This window comes from Bidens hawaiensis, unplaced genomic scaffold, assembly GCF_021521415.1.
Source record: "Bidens hawaiensis isolate Kalapana, Puna unplaced genomic scaffold, B.hawaiensis_p1.1 tig00029900_1, whole genome shotgun sequence".
Taxonomy (NCBI): Eukaryota; Viridiplantae; Streptophyta; class Magnoliopsida; order Asterales; family Asteraceae; genus Bidens; species Bidens hawaiensis.
In genome coordinates, this window is record NW_027494968.1 from 70,108 (window position 1) to 89,243 (window position 19,136).

The window sequence follows — 19,136 nt, forward strand, 5'->3', positions numbered from 1 at the left end:
AAAAGAATAACAAAACGCTATTAGAAGGTTTCGAGCATGGACAGAAAGAAGAACCAAAAACAATGACTTACGGGAAGCCCAAAGTGCCAACTTACCAAATAACACAATTGAGTTTTATGCCATACATATTTCATATATATATAACAAAAGGTAGCTGTAAACATTTCTGTGTCACCGCCATCCGACTTTTATCTCCGCATTGTTCACAAAATTGCGGGTCTTCCTTTTCATCTCCGATTACTCGATAATTTCCACAAGCACAAATTCCACTTTTGATAGGCCCAAAAGTTCTTTCACAAAATAATCCATCTTTTTCTGGTTTATTGGTTTTGTAATGAAAGGTATAAGGTTTTGTCACCTCTCCAACAATCTCGCCATTAGGCAGGATTTTTTTGGACCAAGCACTTATTTGTTGAGGAGAAACTAATCCAATTCGGAGTTGTTGATGTGTATATCGATCGATCATAGAAGAAAACTTCTGCTTCATTTCGATTAAGCTTCCTTCCTATTAAGCCGGAAAGTCTTCTCAGATACAAGAAAATGATTCAGTTCCAGAGCTAAAGATCAAAGACTTTTAAGATCTCTTTTTAAGTAAATTATTTTGTTTAGTTTTCAGGTTGATTGGGTGGCTCAAATGGTTGAGCATGATTCTTTTTAAGCTATGGTTTATCATATCATTTGCCCGAGTTCGAATCTTCATGCAACCATTGTATTTATTATTATTTTTTTCCTTCAGTTGTGAAGTGGATTTGTGTTCTTTATACGTTTGACAAACTATATTGACTGTTAACTTTAGATTAATTAGTTTTTTGTTTTCTATTTCTACTTTCTTTTTCTTTTAAATGTTTTTTTAGAATAGTCATCGACTTCGGGGAAAGGCTAGAAGAATGGGACCCATTATGGACAGACAATGTATTACAAACGTATGATCATTACGCTTCAACCCGGTTATTCTATTTCACCTCTTAGAAAGAAAAAAACTTAAATCAAAATACTTAATAGCATAACGATACATTTATACAAAACTTCTACCCCGAGCACACGCAATGGAACCGTCGACAGTCAAGTGAAATCCAATCCACGAAATAATTTGATCTATGGACAACATCATTGTGGTAAAGGTCGTAATGCCAGAGGAATCATTACCGCAGGGTAATTATCTATATATAATAATAATAATAATAAAGGATACGCATAATTGAAAAAAATAATAAAGGAATATTATATATATATATATATATATATATATATATATATATTAAAAAGCAGATGACGGTTGTCTCACGAGTATCACTGTTCATGAAATTAAGAGCATCCACAACAACAAACCTTTACAAACCGACACATCAACGCCACATCAGATTCCAAACTTTTTACAAAACCCCAACTTTCTGACACAACAAACCTTTACGAATCTCAATAAAATATTATTAAAACCATATATATAATATATATGTATATATCCATGTGAAAGGGTGGAAAAATGGACCCACCACCCCTTGTTTGTTGCAAGTTTGCATAAATAAACTTCACCATTCAAACATTACTCGCACAATAATGAATTATGTCCACACTTGCTTGCCTTTCTTGCCACCTCATCAAAACCTTGAGCATTGCACCTTGTGGATGCTCTAAGAGCAACAACAATGGGCTACACTCCCCAAGGTCCAATCCTATGTGGCATCTTACAAACTTGAAAGAAACCAAACTTCGTCATTGTAGAGAATTATGGATTGTTGAAGGTTAACCAATGCAAACTTGAAGCAAACTTAGAGTGTGGGTCCCCCCTCTCTCATACACACATACCATATAATATATATATATAGGGGTCTATATATATGTGTATTTCCCACAAAAGCTTAGTTCATTTTTGATTTCATGTTCGTTTTTGTTATGATCTTTTTATAAAAACAACTCATTTTAACCAGGTCTAATGTGAACTTCGAGTTATCTGCAGATTCGTTTACTGAGTTTTTGTTAACTGTTCATTACCAATCAATGTGTAGATTATGATTGCAAGGGTAGTTGAAGCAATGTTTACACTAATTAGTTTCCTTCCGGAAATGATTACGGGCTGATTACATGTACAAACTGATGTAAATTTGTTCAGGGGTAAAGTTGGAATACTGAAAAGTTTCTTTGTTTAAGATGCTTGAATGTGCAGATGACAATTCAGAGTAATATTGGCAGTGTCATGATATATAATACTTTTAGTTTTGTGTTTGTTTAGTTAGATTGAGAAATATTGCAGTTGACTTAAAGTCAACATCGGCATTTATCATCTTAGAATCAAATATAATATCAGTTTTACATTTGAATGTGTGTGGTCTAATTGAAACAATTTTTTATAATGCATGAGGCTTTTGCATTATGGAATATAACAGCATATTATGCTCAAACTTTATAGAATTCATGTACCTGCATGTGCAAATGCATTGCTTGGAACCTTTTACTTGCAACTCACGAGCCCGGATATCGATGATGTCTAGAGACATTGTATAATGATTAACGACGTATATATCTCTTAGTATACTAATGAGTTATTGGACTTTGCTTTGACATATGTGGATGGAGTTATTGATCAACTATTGACAAAAGATTATTATTGTAACATTGCTTTGCCACGTATAAAAAAAGGTAGCATCTCACATCTTTTTTTATGCAAGTGTATCTAAACGCAATGATGCGATGCTATTGATAGTTTTCAATTTTAGTTTTGCAGACTTACCATTGAAGCAATTGGTGACAACATGAATAGAGCCCATGCAGAGAAAGAGGTTGTTATTACTTTTAGAATTTTATAGTTTGGTGGTTCATTGGTAAATGTAAAACCTTTAAACACATCTTCAGTTGGAAGGGTTTAGGAGGTCTTAGGTTCAAGTCTCATGAATGACAAAAGGCATAAAAGAAATTTTCCGTTCAAAAAAAATATGTATTATCTAACTTTTGCCTTTGACTAACCGAGAAAACATATAAAACATCCACGACGTGTAAACACAAACACGCCCCCACGCCGCAACGCGCGGGTACAAAAACTTGTTGACTTTAAAATTTGAATCCAATACTCCCCCTCAAGTTGGAGTGTGAAGATCATGAGCACCTAACTTGCCAAGCAAAACCCGTAACAATTGTGCCCCCAATGGCACAGTGAAAATATCTACTATTTGTTGTTTCGCACCAATATGAATTGGCAAGATATCCTTTGATTCAACTAGTTCTCTAACAAACAATAATCTATCTCAACATGTTTTATACGCTCATGAATAACCGGGTTATTAGCAATGTTTTTGGCGGCACGATTATCACACTATAACGGGGTTGCACTATTTCAATAGACATGAAAATCCTTTAATAACCACCTCACCCATAATATTTCACTAACAGTGCTACCCATAGCCCGATACTCGTCTTCAGCTGACGAACGAGAGACAACAGACTGCTTTTTGGTCTTCCATGATACTTCTTAACATCAATAGATAGCCCGTTCGCGACCGACAAGTGAATAGAAAGCCCAACCAGTCAACATCACAATAGATACCCATTCGCGCCTGACGTGTGAATGGACAGTCCAACCAGTCAGCATCACAACAACATCACAACATGCAGTGAGGTTCAAGTCTCCCTTTTGGGTAAGAAAATACCTTGTCCTGGTGTAGACTTGAGATACCGTAGGACACGTATGAAAGCCTCCATATGTCCTTGCCACGGATCAGAGACAAACTGGCTCAGGATATTAACCGAATAAGCAATGTCTAGTCTAGTCCTCTATAAATATAATAGTCTTCCAATTAGTCTATGGTATTGGGGAGAATTAACCTTCTCACTTTGAGTGAACCGATCAAGTTTCAGATTTTGCTCCATAGGAAACTGGCTAGGACGACAACCAATTTGTTCAATCCAGTGTGTACTTACGTTGATGTAACACCATTCCATCGGACGACCGTGCAACTTCAATCCCTAAGAAATACTTCAACAGCCCCAAGTCCTTAATACTAATTTTTCTATTTAAGTAATTTTTGGGTTGATTGATCTTCCCATGTCGTTTTCCGCTATTATTACATCATCCACCCATATAAATCAAGATGGTGACAAAATTATTGCTGGAGGCGAATGTAAACAATGAGTGATCAGCCTTAGACAGGGTGTAACCAAACTCAAGTAACGTTGTAGTAAATTTATGATACCAACACCGAGAGGGCTTGTAAGGCCAATATTTGTGACTTGCAATATCAAATTACGAAACCGTTATATAATTTATGGTCAAGTTAATAATTAATGACGACGAGAAAATCGGACACGAAACGAGAGCTTCGGTGCACACGTTTAGCTTCAACGAGAGAAGATCTTCTAAAATATTAGTTGTTTGGTTATAAATGTAACTTTGTATTTCATTTTAGTGTGTGTTTGTAAGGTGTAAATCACCCACCCAAGGGAGCTCACCTTGGGTGGTCGGTTCTTTGTTTATGTTATAAATCTTTTAACCATCAACGAGATCGTTCATCTATCTTATCAATATATTTATGTTCTGTCCTTTGATTTCGTCGAACCCGTCTTGAAATGCGTATCAATTGCAAAATCGGTTTGTGTGGTCGTTTAGGGACCTACATGGCTGCTTAAGACCATATAGTGACTTACATAGGCGACATACTCTGGTCTTGTTGTTCTTAGCAAAGCCTAGAGGAATCTTCATATACACTTCCTCATCCAAACTTCCATGTAAAAAGGCATTATTCACATCGAGTTGGTGTATTACCCAATCCCTTTTGACAACAACTATAAGTAGGGTTCTCATTGTTACGGGTTTCGCCACAAGTGAGAACGTTTCATGGAAATCCACCCCTTCTATTTGTGTGAAACCCTTTGTCTCTTGGGGATATCCCAAGAACACTCCGGGCCTCCCCCTGAATTGAAACTTATCACCTTTTGTCTCTGTGCTTCGATGATATTCCAAACAACCCAATACCTTCTTGTTTTGGTAATCGACTTGTTTACCAAAGATAACTTCATATGGTGTCTTATTTTTAATTGCCGTTGATGATAATAGATTTATGACATATGTGGTGGCTTGTACGCATTCACCCTAGAATCTTCTTGGCAAGCTTCCTTGACACATCAAAGAATGAGCCGTTTCGAGTATATGTCAATGTTTACGTTCCACCACTCCATTTTGTTGGGGAGTGTGTGGACATGTGGTTTCCAATAAAATTCCTTATTGAGAGTAAAATTCCATCATTCGGTTTGAAACGAATTCCCCACCGTTATCACATCGTATCTTCTTAATTGGTTTACCAAATTGTGTTTTCACCATCCTTCAAAAGCTTATCAAACACTCGCTCGAATCACTCTTGTGTTTGATCATATAAGTCCAGACAACCCTACTGTAATCAACAACAATGGTTAAGAGAAAATAAGCGTGTGATGTAGAAGATTTCTGATATTTCCCCATATGTCACAATGAATTATATCAAAATATGCATCACGTTAAAATTAAAACAAGCATTGTCCTTAAAATTAAAACAAGTGTTTTTAAAATTACCAATTTGATGCAACTTATTGTATGAAACATGACTCAGTCTTTTATGCCAGACTTCTGCATCCGTCTCTGACATCATAGCTTTCTTTTCTTTAACTACCATTCCCATCCAATAAAGACCATTCACACGTTTACCCACTCCAATTATTTTTTTTAAATTCAAATCTTGCATGCAACAAAAATCAGGAAAAAACTCACAACACAATGTAAATCAGTGACGAGCCTCCCAACCGACAACAAATTACAATTAAAGTCGGGTATATATAGAACTCTATCCATTTTTATTTGGTTCGATAACATGCTTTCACCTATAGCCTCAATGGGTATGTTGTCACCATTTGGGATCATGACGGGTAATTCGTCAACACATTCGGTGTGGTTTTATAGAAAGTTAAGTGTATGGACTATATGCTCCGTTGACCCGGAGTCCATAATCCACCGATAGGGTTGTATCGACTTACCTGCCATTGCCATATTAGCTCTAGGTATGATATCACCTTGTATGTTTTCTTTAAAATGTCTGAAAAGGGTTTGGTACTGCTACTCACTCAACCCCCCAATCGTCATGTCTTGGTTGTTATTAATTCCTCCGTTTTGGTTGGTCCTAGTATCGTGTCTGTCTTGATAATCGGAAGCGTGGATATAGTATGGTGAACTTGGATTGATGATGTGGTCATTCCTGCTATCGCTGCCGATTGAACCATCGTCTCAAACCATGGTGTTTTGTTTTAGAGCTTTTAGGGTTTATGTGTCTGCTTTGATGCCATGAAATTGTTTTTATAAGATTTAGTTTTTTTTATTATTGATTATGAGGAACCAAAAAAAAGGTTATATATACATCAGTTTCTTATTTGCCTCAAATACAAAAGGCAACTAGAAACTTGAGATATTAATAATAATAGTAAAGGATAAGCATAACTGAAACAAATTATAAAGGAATAATATTGAATTTAAAATTTGAATTCAGTAGTGGCAAATGCTGTAGATTGTAGAGCAATTCTCTCACGACTCGTGGTAACTTTTGAGATGTCAAAAGACCATAGACCGTGCTACGTGATATAGATACACGTTGAGGATGGCTACTTGAATGGTTAATTAGTCGTGACTCGAGCCATAGGTAACTGGCACATCAAAGGACTGAAAGAAATGGATGACCACATCGGTCCATTGATTCCTGAGCCGGAGCTCAAACTCACCAAACTAACAAAAGAAGACAAGTTTTGTATTACTGGAAGTGACGGGATTTGGGGCGTGCTTAGGAACCAAAATGCATTGGATTTTGTGAGACGTCGGTTGCAGGATCATAATGATGTGGAAAGGTGTTGAAAGGAGATGGTGGAAGAAGCGATGAAGAGAGAGGCGGGTGATAATTTGACGGTGGTTATTGTGTGTTTTTTAGGCGGAACCGTCGGCAAAAATAATGGTGCAGAGAGGTAGAGTTAGGTGGAGTATGTCTACGGAAGGGTTGCATAATCTTAAATTTCATCTTCAAGGGTGAAAAATATTTTGTTTTTAAGACAGTATGATGATGATGATGATGATGATAATAGTTGTAAATGCATTCATGTGAAGGAATAAAACAATTTTAGGGTGGATACTTGTATCTCTAGAGCAGTTGGAACAATTTGTAAACTTGTAACACGGTGATTTAATTATTTTGTAAACATTTTTTTTTCTTGTAATCTTGAAATAAATTTGTAGGTCCCTTGGATGGATCAAACAACACTATTACTAGTTATCTTGGATCAACATCTACACTAGGTAGCAGAAATCACTAGTGATGACCGAGATCTCAGATCTTGTTTGGTGTTTGATTACTGCCGTGAGAAAGGAAGAGAAGAGAAGAGAGAGTTTGTGAGTTGTTTAAGATAAGGTTTTCAAAAGGTTGGTTTGTTTATGAGTTACACACTCTATATATAGTGTGTAATCTAATAAAATAATCTTTCATTATATACGGCCCATTGGTCACAAATACAAATGGACTTGGGCCCAAATATACAACAAACTAACAAATACATAAACAAAACATCAAGTACATATACAAAAGACTTAACTACAAAACGGGCCTTACAATCTCTCTCTAGTCATTGGTATTTGTCTAGTTACCTTCCATCATCAGTCGCACCCGAACTCGTACTCGAAGATTTCGTCATTGGTTTGGAATGGCTGCTTCTCAACAAGTAGTTGGACGAACTTGTTGAATTTTCTGACTATAGCATCCGTATTGTCTCGACGGACGTCTTACACGGTACACAAAGGTGACTTGACAAGTTTTTTCAATTTAGACAGTCCGAAACCCACCAGTTCATGTTCATGAGTGCGTTCACAGTGGATGATGACATCACCATGAACGTTATCAAATTCCCTGGCAACGAAGTAAAAGAGAAAGTCGTTGTCGAATGGCATACCATGAAAGATTGGTTCTCCATGGTCGTCTGGTATTTTGTATCTTCGACTCTTGGACTTGTAAAAGTTGGACGAACTGTTTCATTGAAGTTGTAGCAACGCAACTTGTCTTTCTTAAACCCAATACTCTTCCCATCGGCATCTTTGAACCTGTTCTTCCCATACTTTTTCATGAAGTTTGAAGCTCGATGAACAGCCATGGCCATTTGATACTTGATGTCCATTTTCTTGAGATCCTTCTTGCTGATCTCGGGAAGGTCTCTTTGCTCAAAGGAAAAAGGTAGCAGCTTTTATGTAATAACTCCTCGTGGCTTGCCATAAAGGCATGAAACAGTGCCACATTGGAGTCATCATATGAAATGGTTTAAGGTGCAGAGTGAGCTTGATTGCTTGTAGCTTTCTTGATCCCATGAGCTCTTAGGGCTTGTGCAACGGCCTTGTCAACTTCATCTTGAAAGGAACTTGAGCTTGAAGGTGCTTGAGGTGCGGCAGTAGTCTTGAGAGAATAATTGGCTGTGTGAGCAGCAGGGTGTGCTTGAATCAGAAATGATGTGCTTACACCTGATCCAGTAGCTATTCCAGCTTGGTTGAGAGAACTGATATGATTACCCATCCTTGATTTGTCATCCATTTCAAATGACTTGATAATGGAAGTCAAGTCAGCAAGGGTGGTAATTTGCAAGTTTGTAGTTCTCTTGATTGTGATCACACTAATATTCCAGGCATAAGGAAGGGAGTTAAGCAACTTGTCATTGATTTCAACTTGATCATATTCAATACTAGCACTTTTGATCTTAGTAATCAAGGTTTCAAATCTTTGAATTAGACTAGCAATTGATTCTCCTTGAACATAATTGAACTTGTTGAATTCTCCTTTCAACATTCCCTTCTTACTGTTTCGCATCTCAATGTTTCCTTCAAACTTGTTTATCAAGGCATCCCAAAGACCTTTAGCCGTGGTGTGATCCCTCAAGGTTAGTGCAATTTCACGTGAGAGGATAACACTAAGAACACCAAAGGCCTTTTGATCATCACTAAAACACTTCCTATAATTGTCATCATAGGCAGTAGCAGGCTTATGAACTTCACCATCAGCAGTAGTAGTTATGGGATTATATAGACCTTGCTCAATGGGTCTAAGAAGGTTATAATCAAGAATTCTAATGTAGTTCTTAAATCGCCACTTGAATTCCTCAAAATCATTATCCTAATTCATCAACTTTGGAGGCTTGTTGGTAGTTCCAGCCTCGTTCTCAAAGATCATGTAACCTCTTACAACATCATTTTTAACTTCTTCCATTAGATTAGCCATTTCTTAAACAACTTCATGATCAAACACAAACACAATCTGATTCTGCTGAAAAACACAAGTATAGAGTATTCGAATGGGATGTAATCGAATACATAGTAATTGAATGAAATGTAATCGAATGCAAAGTAATCGAATGGATAAGCGGCTTGTGAAAAAATAGTTCTAAGTATGAAGTATCAAATGATTAGACAATCTAATCGAATGGATGAGTTTAATCGAATGAGACTAATCTAATCGAGTGGATAATCTAATCGAATGGCAATTCGATTCGATTAGATTGTAATCTAAACTCGATTCGATTACTCTATAGATTCAATTAGATCACTTTGGGATTCGATTCGATTAGGCTGACTTGATTCGATTCGATTATTTCTGAATTTGATTAGATTACAGCTTGGATTCGAATCGAATGGATGATTCGATTCAAATGCACACTCGATTCAATTACAAACTGTACTTATGGGAAGTATAGTGTGTACTTTCTGTCACATTTTTCCAAAATTGTCTTGTTAAGGATGTCACCTCAATCACCTTGACCTTTGTGGATCTAAGTATTATCCATAATATAATACTTTTAAACACTAAACATGAAGATTTTTAAGCACTTTAACACTTAAATCTTGCACTTTTAACACACAAACTTGAACTCAAAGCTTAAACACTTGAAGGTTATGAACTTATGAACAATTTTCTTTACTTTTATGAACCTGTAACCCACAAATCTTCTTGAAAATCCGTCGTTAACACAAACAAGACCAAAATCCAAGGTTGTGACCCAAGATTTACAACTAGTAGAGCCCGAAAGCTCAGATACCAATTGTAGGTCCCTTTGATGGATCAAAAAACACTATTACTAGTTATCTTGGATCAACCTCTACACTAGCTAGCGGAAATCACTAGTGATGACCGAGATCTCGGATCTTGTTTGGTGTTTGATTATTGCCGTGAGAAAGGAAGAGAAGAGAAGAGAGAGTTTGTGAGTTGTTTAAGATAAGGTTTTTCAAAAGGTTGGTTTGTATGAGGTTGATCCATTGGGCTCAAATAAAAATGGTCTTAGGCCCAAACATACAACAAACTAACAAATACATAAACAAAATATCAAGTACAAATACGAAAGACTTAACTACAGAATGGGCCTTACAACATTTTTGAAGAAACAATCAAATGACAGTTTATATATATATTTTTAGGTAATAAGAATAATACAATCCTTTTTTCTTTTTTATTATTTTGGAACGACGATTTTTTATGTTAAATACATATAAAAAATAAAATTCAAAGGTTTGAACTTTTGTATGTTAAATACATAGAAAAAAAATTAAAAAATTCAATGGTTTGAAACTTTTGACGAATTCTTTATGGTTCTTAGAACTCATCATTGTTCTTAAAGTAACATTCGCTATGGGATAGAATGCAAATATACAACTCTTTTACTTTTATTTAACTTGGTATGAAGTTTGGTCCCCACATAACATTATTCTTGTGGTACCGCTTTCGAATGCGCTTTACACTATAATTCACAGTTATGATCTTTACCGTCGACTCGAACTCCCTCACACAAGTTTCCACCACGACAGAATCAACACAACCCGATTCATACAACATATTTTTGTTTGTAAAGTAGGTAACATCTTCAACCCCCTCCAGCCTAGATACAATTTCCTTTATCTTGAGGATGTCACTTTTGCTATTAAACAATCCCAGCCAAATTTCCTGTAATATCCACAGAATATATTTATAAAAAGAAAGGGGCTGTATCATGCATAAACTATATACATCCAAACTTTCTAAAATATATATCCCCTCTCCTGTTAATTCAGTTTTCTCGATAAAGTCACTTTTATTTATGTTACGTAGTCTAGTTATGGTGTTAATGAGCTTAGACTATGATTTATAGGCCATTTTTCACCATTTTGGATCACTTACCCTGCCCTTAGGCTTTTCCTTCACCCTTCAACCCCACAACTTAACCTATGTTTGGAGAGTAACCGTGTGAGGATTGGGAACCCATCATGAGAACCAGTGGTATACCCCATGGTTTTACTATAAAATGTCTAGTAACATTTTTTCTAATTCTTATGTGGAATAGATAAACAGTGACATGCAATTTTAGTTAAAAGATAATCTGAAAGTATATTATAAAGGGAAGCTTATTTTTCTATTTTTTTTTAATTTCTATGGTTTTAAAAAACAGTCGCTTTTGTTTCTTTTAACTCTAGAAAAAGTATTTTCTTATAAATTTGAATAATAGTCATATCTTGTTCTTTAAGATTCAAAAAAAAAAAAAAAAGATTGTAATCAAAAAATTTTACTATACATTAAATCAACTAATGATGCATGTAGAATTATGACCAAGGATGACACAGCTTCCCTTAAGCAGCCTAGTCCTTAACACGTCATGATGTTCAAGATGACAACACATCCTGATGCCAGGATTTTCAACTTGACCAAACATCAGGAAGTTTTGTCTGGCCTAACATCAGTTTGTTCAATACGACTAACCATCAGGACATCCGGCCTAAGATAACGTTAGGAGAGAACATATTGTTGGCCCGTTACTCCTTTAATTCGGCTACTTTTGGTAAAATTATAATATGAATGACAAGAATATGACAATATAAATATATTATAATGAGAATACCGTAGAATATAGATAAAGAAAGAATTGTTTGCAGCTAAGAAACATTTTTCTTAGAAAGATCGACGTGGAATATATTTTGACACAAAAGATAGTTGCACTTTAACAATTAGGAGCTTCAATTAATTCCCATTTATGGGTCAAATTAATACGATCAATGGATCGGTTATTGATCATTGGGTTTCAAGCTTTCGCTCTTCATACTCGTAAGGGGTGATTGTGAGTTAGTTTTAATACATACTGAAATAAATAAATTCATAAAAAAAATTAATAAAAAACACTAGAACTGGAAGAGGAGATAAATTTGTTTAATTCATGTATTCCAAGTTTTGATCCTTCACTCCTATTTAGTCATGCGGGATTGAAGAAGCCTGTAAATAAAATTTTATATAAATACGAATCATATAAGTACATACATACTTTGTGAAGGATGTCGTCATGAAGCTCCTCAATAGATTCCAGATGCATACAGGATGCATCCAAGCATTGCGTCTGAAAAGATTTTCTCCATCCTTGTAACTCTTTTACAATTTGTGATATTAGTGTTCATAGCATAATAATAATATCCAGAATTAGTTGATAGGTTCGGGATCGAACTTACCTGTATAGGGAATGCTGTCACCAAACCATCTCTTTATCAAACAAGGGTTCGATGACTTGAAGAAATCACACCGACAAAGATAGTACACTCCTGTGGCCACCTCAAACTCGGACAGATCTCCTCCAACCACTTCTTCCAGCTGCATTAACGTCTCATTTTCCAAGTTTTCTTGCTCTATTTCACCATTATCCATGTACACAAGGGTGACACCACATTTTCTTGCTATCATTCCTTTCTCCACATGCGTAGACACTATGACTTCATCACCAACGTCCAATATATAGCCAATTGGCCAATAACTTAACCACATGGTGTCTTCATCAACTCTTGGTTTACAATACTCCAGAGGGTTGTATATCCAAGTAATATCCTTGGTTGTGTTGCTAGTTTTAATGAACAAAGGCCATATATCTTTATCCTTGGAACCAGATAATTTGTATAAACAGCTCACACTCAATCCTTTGATCCTGTGTTTCATTGGTTGCAAAGTCACTTTAAAGGCTAAGGATCCACGTGTTGATGTATGCTCAAATCCCATCATGATATGATCTTTTATGCCTTCAAGATAGGTGCTCCTTATACCATATTCATACAACACCTATGACACAAATATTGTGCGTAAAATCTAGTTAGTTGTGTATCAACGAGTTTGCAGGCGAGACATAGATACATTTATTTTATTTTTTACTTTTGCACGCATTTGAGAAAAGTGGTAAAAAATAACCTGCATATGCCAAATTCTTTCTTTAGTGATCTGATCATCAACCTGATGAACCTTATGATCTTGATATGCTTTGATCCATTTCATATGTCCTAGACTTGCTTCATCAAGTTCTTTTACAGCCACTGATTTAAAAAGGCCTTCGACTTCACACAGTTTTAAACAACCTTTATATACAAACTTTTGCAGTCTGAAACGAGCTGATTGGAATGTTAATTTTTCCAAGGATTTACAATCGTGTATGTATAACTCCTTTAGTGTACTTGGGATACACAATATGAACTTGAGATTTTTACAACGGTTCAAGTTGAGTATCTGAAGCATTGTAAGATCGATGTTATTGGGCATGAACTCAAATAGATTATCTATTAAACTCACACCAAATAATAATCCACTGAATGAAACACAAAGGTCACTGTGATGCTCAAGATTGCAATCGTCGAGAAACAAAAACTTTAATGACCTTGGTAAGGAAAACAACGGTTGTTTTGGAATCTCTCTACCAATACACAAAGCTTTTAGCCTTTCTTGTTGATTCACATACTTCTTATTCAATGAAGCCTTCCACAAATTTTGACATCCTGCTAAGTTCAGAAGAGCAAGAAACTCAAGCCCTCCTATGGTTTTACATACATGAATTAGATTTATACAACACCAAAGAATCAAAGTCTCAAGATTAGGAAGCCGGTCAAGCTTGCGAATTTCGACAAGTTGCATAGAATTAGTAAGATTGAGAATCTTCAGCGAGTTAATAACCTATTCAAAAATAAGTTAAGCTTATGATTAGATGAAGATTACCTAAAACAGAGAAGTTAAAAGGTTGGCCGATAAACAATGAGCTTAATTCCTACCGTGGGCGGCTCAAACACTTCCAACTTCCTCTAGTCATATCTAAAGCCACCAAGAACTGACTCATCAATAAGCCTGAGGGTATAGTTTTCAAATGGCATCCATGCCAACACAGACATCTCACTTCAGGAAAATTCTTATAGTCCCCATTAAGTTTCACATAATTGAGCTGAAGCAATTTTAGTTTGTGCATCTTTGCAATCGAGCATGTTTTAATGGGCAATGCCTGAAAATTTAACATGAAGTGATGGGATTAGCAGACCTCATATATGAGATTAGATGTACTAAAATAGTAAAACTCATATGATATGCATCATATATAAATTGGAAGCTATAGCCAAAATATGAATTTTGGTGTTCCTTTAGTTATGAGAGTCTATATATATGTTGAGTTAGAGTGCAGTGGAGTGTTAATTTGGAGAGACCCCAACTACATTAATTAAATCATTTGTCTCACCTTTGTCCCCTTCTTTAGCTTTCGTGTATCAAGCGCTAGACCTTCAATTGTTTCTAAACCCTGTAAAGAAACACATAAAATGAGATTAAGGTATAGGTGGCTCTGAAATGTAAAATAAGAAGCAACGTACGTCTCCTTTCGTTAACACACTATAAGCTTCATCACTACGCCAGACTCTAGTACGTTTTGCGGGATCTTTGGATTCTTCACGAACTAGATTTCTTCCCATATCTTGAAGCAACTGATGCATCATCAACTTCTTATTTGATGAAATAGTTAGAAGGCACCTATTGACAAGGGTCTCAATACCAACTTTTGCATGCAAATCATCCTCTAATATCTTAACCACATAATCCTCATCTTTCCCAACAAAAAAAACAGCAATATGCAGAAACAACTCTTTGTTATCGGCAAGAGGCAAGGAGTCAAAGCTCTTTTGTAGAACACCTTGGATTTTAGAATCAAGGTCTCCTTTCAGTGAACCCAGCGAGTTCAATCTACTTCTCCAACTTTCGATTATGCTATTTCTTTCCCTTGGATCTTTTGCACTAACGAATAGAGAAGAACCCAATACTTTAAGAGCAAGTGGATTTCCTCCACAATATTGGGCTAACTCTAATGTGAGGATGCTAAAACCTTCCAGGGGAAGTTTGGATCCAAAAGCATAACAGCTTAATACCTCTAATGATTCATGTTCATTTAATAATTTGAGATGGTGCACCTGACACTTCCAAGACATGGACTCAAACCATGCATTTATATCTAGAAGCCTGGTTGTTATTATAATCTTGCTATGTGGATGGACAACATTTGTTCCAAGTAATGCGCTTAATTGTCGTGTTCGTCTATGTCATCAAGAACTATAAGCACTTTTTTCATATGTAAGGCCCCCTTAATCTTAGTAGTACCCTCAGAAACACAAGATATCATTGCATTCTTACCTCCTAACATGTCTGTTAGAAGTTGTTTCTGAAGCCCAAGCAAATCATAAGTTTCTTTGAAGTGCTTTCCAATCTCTTCTAGAAAAGAACTGCTTTCAAAATTGTGCTTGTGCAAGTTGTACATATATTCCGCTAGTGTGGTTTTTCCACTACCTCCCATTCCACAAATTGCTAAAACGTTGGTGTCAGAGTGCTCATCTTTCAACCAGGAATTGATATATTCAGCTCTTGTCTCCACTCCAATTAGATTGGATGAAGTACTCATAAGTTTCAGATCTAGTTCACAGTTAATTGTGTTAACAATATCTGCAATAAGTTCTGCTTCAGACCTGGAACAAAAGAAACACAAATGTAAAAAATTATAAGCAAAAATTCAACAACGTCCCGTCCTCAAAGTTAACTAGCATGAATCATAACCTGAAGCAACCATGCCACTAAAAAATGAAACCTCTGTTAGGGCTGACTTCCACCTATTTACGTCTACTTCCGGCCACTTTGACCCTTCTATGGAAAAACTCTGTCGTTGGTTCCTAATGTTTGATGGATCAACCTTATAATAGACTGGCAAAACGAAATGATTTCCCTTCCTCCTTTGTTTGAGAATCAACGAAAGCTCCTCGAGGCACCATCTGGATTTGGCATAGTTTTCTGACAATACAACAATAGAAGCCCTTGAACTTTTGACTGCTTTAACAATTTCTGGCTTCAAACTATGACCTCTTTCGATTTCATCATCATCCCTAAATGTATGAACTGCTGCTCGTTTTAATGCTGTATAAAGATGATCCGTGAAAGAATTACGAGTATCTACACCTCTGAAGCTAAGAAAAACATCAAACCTAGTACGAATTGGGTGGGAAGTACCCATGCATGTAGAGGATGATGTAGAAGCCATTAGAATTGATAGACTGTGATAATTGATTTCAGAAGATATAGGAAATTAGGAAGTATATATAAGGTATGAAAACTTGTGGTCATTTCCGCCCAGTTTTAGTAGTCACTTTCACCTAGAAGTAGAACACCATTCAAAAGCTCACATTTGTTTCATCACCCTCGCCGAAAAACAAACAATGGAATCAAGTAATATAAAAAATACACTTATTTTATGGTAAAGTTGATTCCTGTCTTGTTTAGAAATTAAATATTTTAGAGAAAATCAATAGTTTAACTAAAACAGTCAGATTCATTTATGCAAACGATGATTCCTCTAAAATTTTAATCCCATACAGTTGGCTTTTAAATGCATTTCTGGTTTTAGTCAACGTATATGACAAATGAATTTTTGAACAATAGATGTTGCCAAATATGTATTCGTATCAACTAAAACTCTAAAACGCATAGAACCGTTTAGAGAACTTTGGTGGTTTAATTAAAAGAAAAATTACATTATCTTTTATAACTTTTCGTTTTGAACGATAAATATCTTTTTAATTCTTGTCGTATGTGGATTAAGACTTCCTCTTCCAAACCCAAGTGATTAATGTCTTTGTCTTTGTAAATGGTCCGCCGAGCCATTGGTATTTTTGATATCTATATATACATATCAACTAAAACTTAAATCTAACAATACTAATAAACAAAAATACTAATGCTGATGTGTCATGACCACATTCATTCCTACATCATTCTTTTTTCTAATCTTCAATCTCTTTAATCCATGTTATCAATGGATCATGGGTTTAATCTATATATCCCATGGATCATACCAAACTCAATTTTTCGGGTCATATTTGAAAGTAATCTATTTTTGAGTTTTTTTCTATCACTGCCTGCTTCCTCTTTCTATGCCACAATTCTCTGCTTTATTCATGTAAGGAATTGAAGAAACACTAAGTGAACCCTGGACAGATTATAGATAATCTGGGGGTTAAGTAATGTTTCCCACGGATGAGGTCCAGCAGAGAAGGTTGTTCTTCAGGGGACCTGCAAAACAGACACCGTAAGCTCGTCACTGAGAAGGGGGGGGGGTTCCTCCTTGTGACCACCCTCCGGCGTGAGAATCAGACTAGATTGCTCTGAATATAAGTGTATATTAAGAGATTGCTAGATAAGATTGAGATATCAGATGATGATGATGTCCTTACCAATCTAAGGTGTTGGAGTATTTATAGCCGAAGGTAGGTTTCCAAGCAGGTACAGCCGGCTGAATAGTATTCCTGTTCTACCAACAGTGGACTATGCACAGGCCATGCTGGTTGGTGGATAGGTTACGGCCAACAGTAATAAGGTCGGCTGTATACTGTTCCTTTACTGCCGGCTACGCACTGTTCCACCAACTGTAGGCTGCGCACGTTCCATCGTAAGGGTTGGTGAGTAGGCAGCGGCTAATAGTGACAAACAGTACTAGAGGGTGCTCCTCCTCGTATTGTTGTCGGTGAGCTGTCACCCTGTGATTAGTTCATGGGCTGCTCTGGTCAAACTGTCTATTCCGCCCATACCTTAGTAGGTATAGTACGAAAGACCTTCCAGAAGCATACGGACTGGCTCATTTAGGCGGGAGTGTTCCCGCCTTGCTCATTCCTTCATGTGACTACTGAAGTAACGAATACCTTGTGCGTGTAGCCTTGCTGTTAGTGCGGGTAGCCTTCCCTGATGGCTTGTATCCGCAGCTGCGGGAACAGGCGGGGTACTTCACCATTGGGAGGCTTTCCCTGCGGGTACAGCTGGCGTACTGCGCGTAAGGTTCTTTGAGCATGGTGGGTCCTGCTGGAGCAGTTGGTCATTGCGCAGACGTCCCTGTTCAAGGTTAGTCTTGCGGGTCCAACTGAGCTCTGCTGGGACCTACCTCTTCAAGTCCCCCCAGTCCAATGTTCTTCTCATGAATTATTAATAAGTGAGGTGAACTTTTGGACTTAGCAAGGGGTTTTGAAAAGGGTTTAGTTTTTAGGTTTTCCGTGGCGATTCTTCCCGCGGTTTTCCTGATGTCACGCAGAAATTCCCGACTTTTCTGCTTGATCTTTGGGTATGAAGCGGGTAGGTTTGTAACCTCCTCGCACGTCAGGAGCGTTGAGTCCCATTTGTGTGGATTCTCCATGGGGTCTTGGTAGTTTTCAACATAGTGATCAATTATGCTAAAACCACCAATTCCATCTTGGAGTTTCAAACAATGTAGTTCTCGACGTTCCCGTCATGCGGGGATGTTATTCCCGTTTCCGCAAGCATTGCCCAGAAGATCCTTCTTGGTTTGAATTCCCTGCAGAGTGCTAAGTATGTGAAGGGTTTTGCCTTGACACTGTACCCGCACTTGTCTTACGGTTACTTTATTTCCAAGGTATTCCTGGCGTCAATTCCCTGCGGGTGCTAAGTATGTGAAGGGTTTTGCCTTGACACTGTACCCGCACCCGTCTTATGGTTACTTGGTTACCAAGGTAAGGGGTGTTTTCCCGCTTTTTTTTTTAATCTTTTTGAATTTTGAATTTCGAAATTCGAAGAGTTGGTGGAAAGATAGGAACAGTCCAAACATCTGAAACGTCGTGCGACGGTTTCTTCTGACTGTGTCAGGACGTGCAGGAAGTTATGGTGACGTGACAGTACATGGTCATTCCAGACGCTTTTTCAGGCGCGTGGGCATGATTTTTCGGGCGCGTGGCCGCGAAATTAATGGTATGCGTCCTGTCAACAGCTGTTGCCAGCTTGCTTTTTGCCACGTGTCATAGTTTCATTGCACCTTCGTTTTCT

The 19,136-nt window shown here is 36.9% G+C and overlaps 2 pseudogenes across 1 annotated transcript; one reads left to right on the top strand and one right to left on the bottom strand.

The window, feature by feature from the left end:
- Positions 1-5,852: 5,852 nt before the first annotated feature.
- Positions 5,853-7,031, top strand: LOC143579667 (putative protein phosphatase 2C 27 pseudogene; annotated as a pseudogene).
- A 3,490-nt stretch (positions 7,032-10,521) lies between these two features.
- LOC143579673 (disease resistance protein RUN1-like) lies at positions 10,522-16,541 on the bottom strand (annotated as a pseudogene). Its single transcript, XR_013143503.1, has 8 exons — positions 15,860-16,541; positions 14,648-15,787; positions 14,518-14,577; positions 14,063-14,286; positions 13,215-13,967; positions 12,491-13,088; positions 12,310-12,410; positions 10,522-10,964 (listed from the first exon to the last, which is right to left on the bottom strand). The product of XR_013143503.1 is annotated as a disease resistance protein RUN1-like (transcript).
- Positions 16,542-19,136: the final 2,595 nt, after the last annotated feature.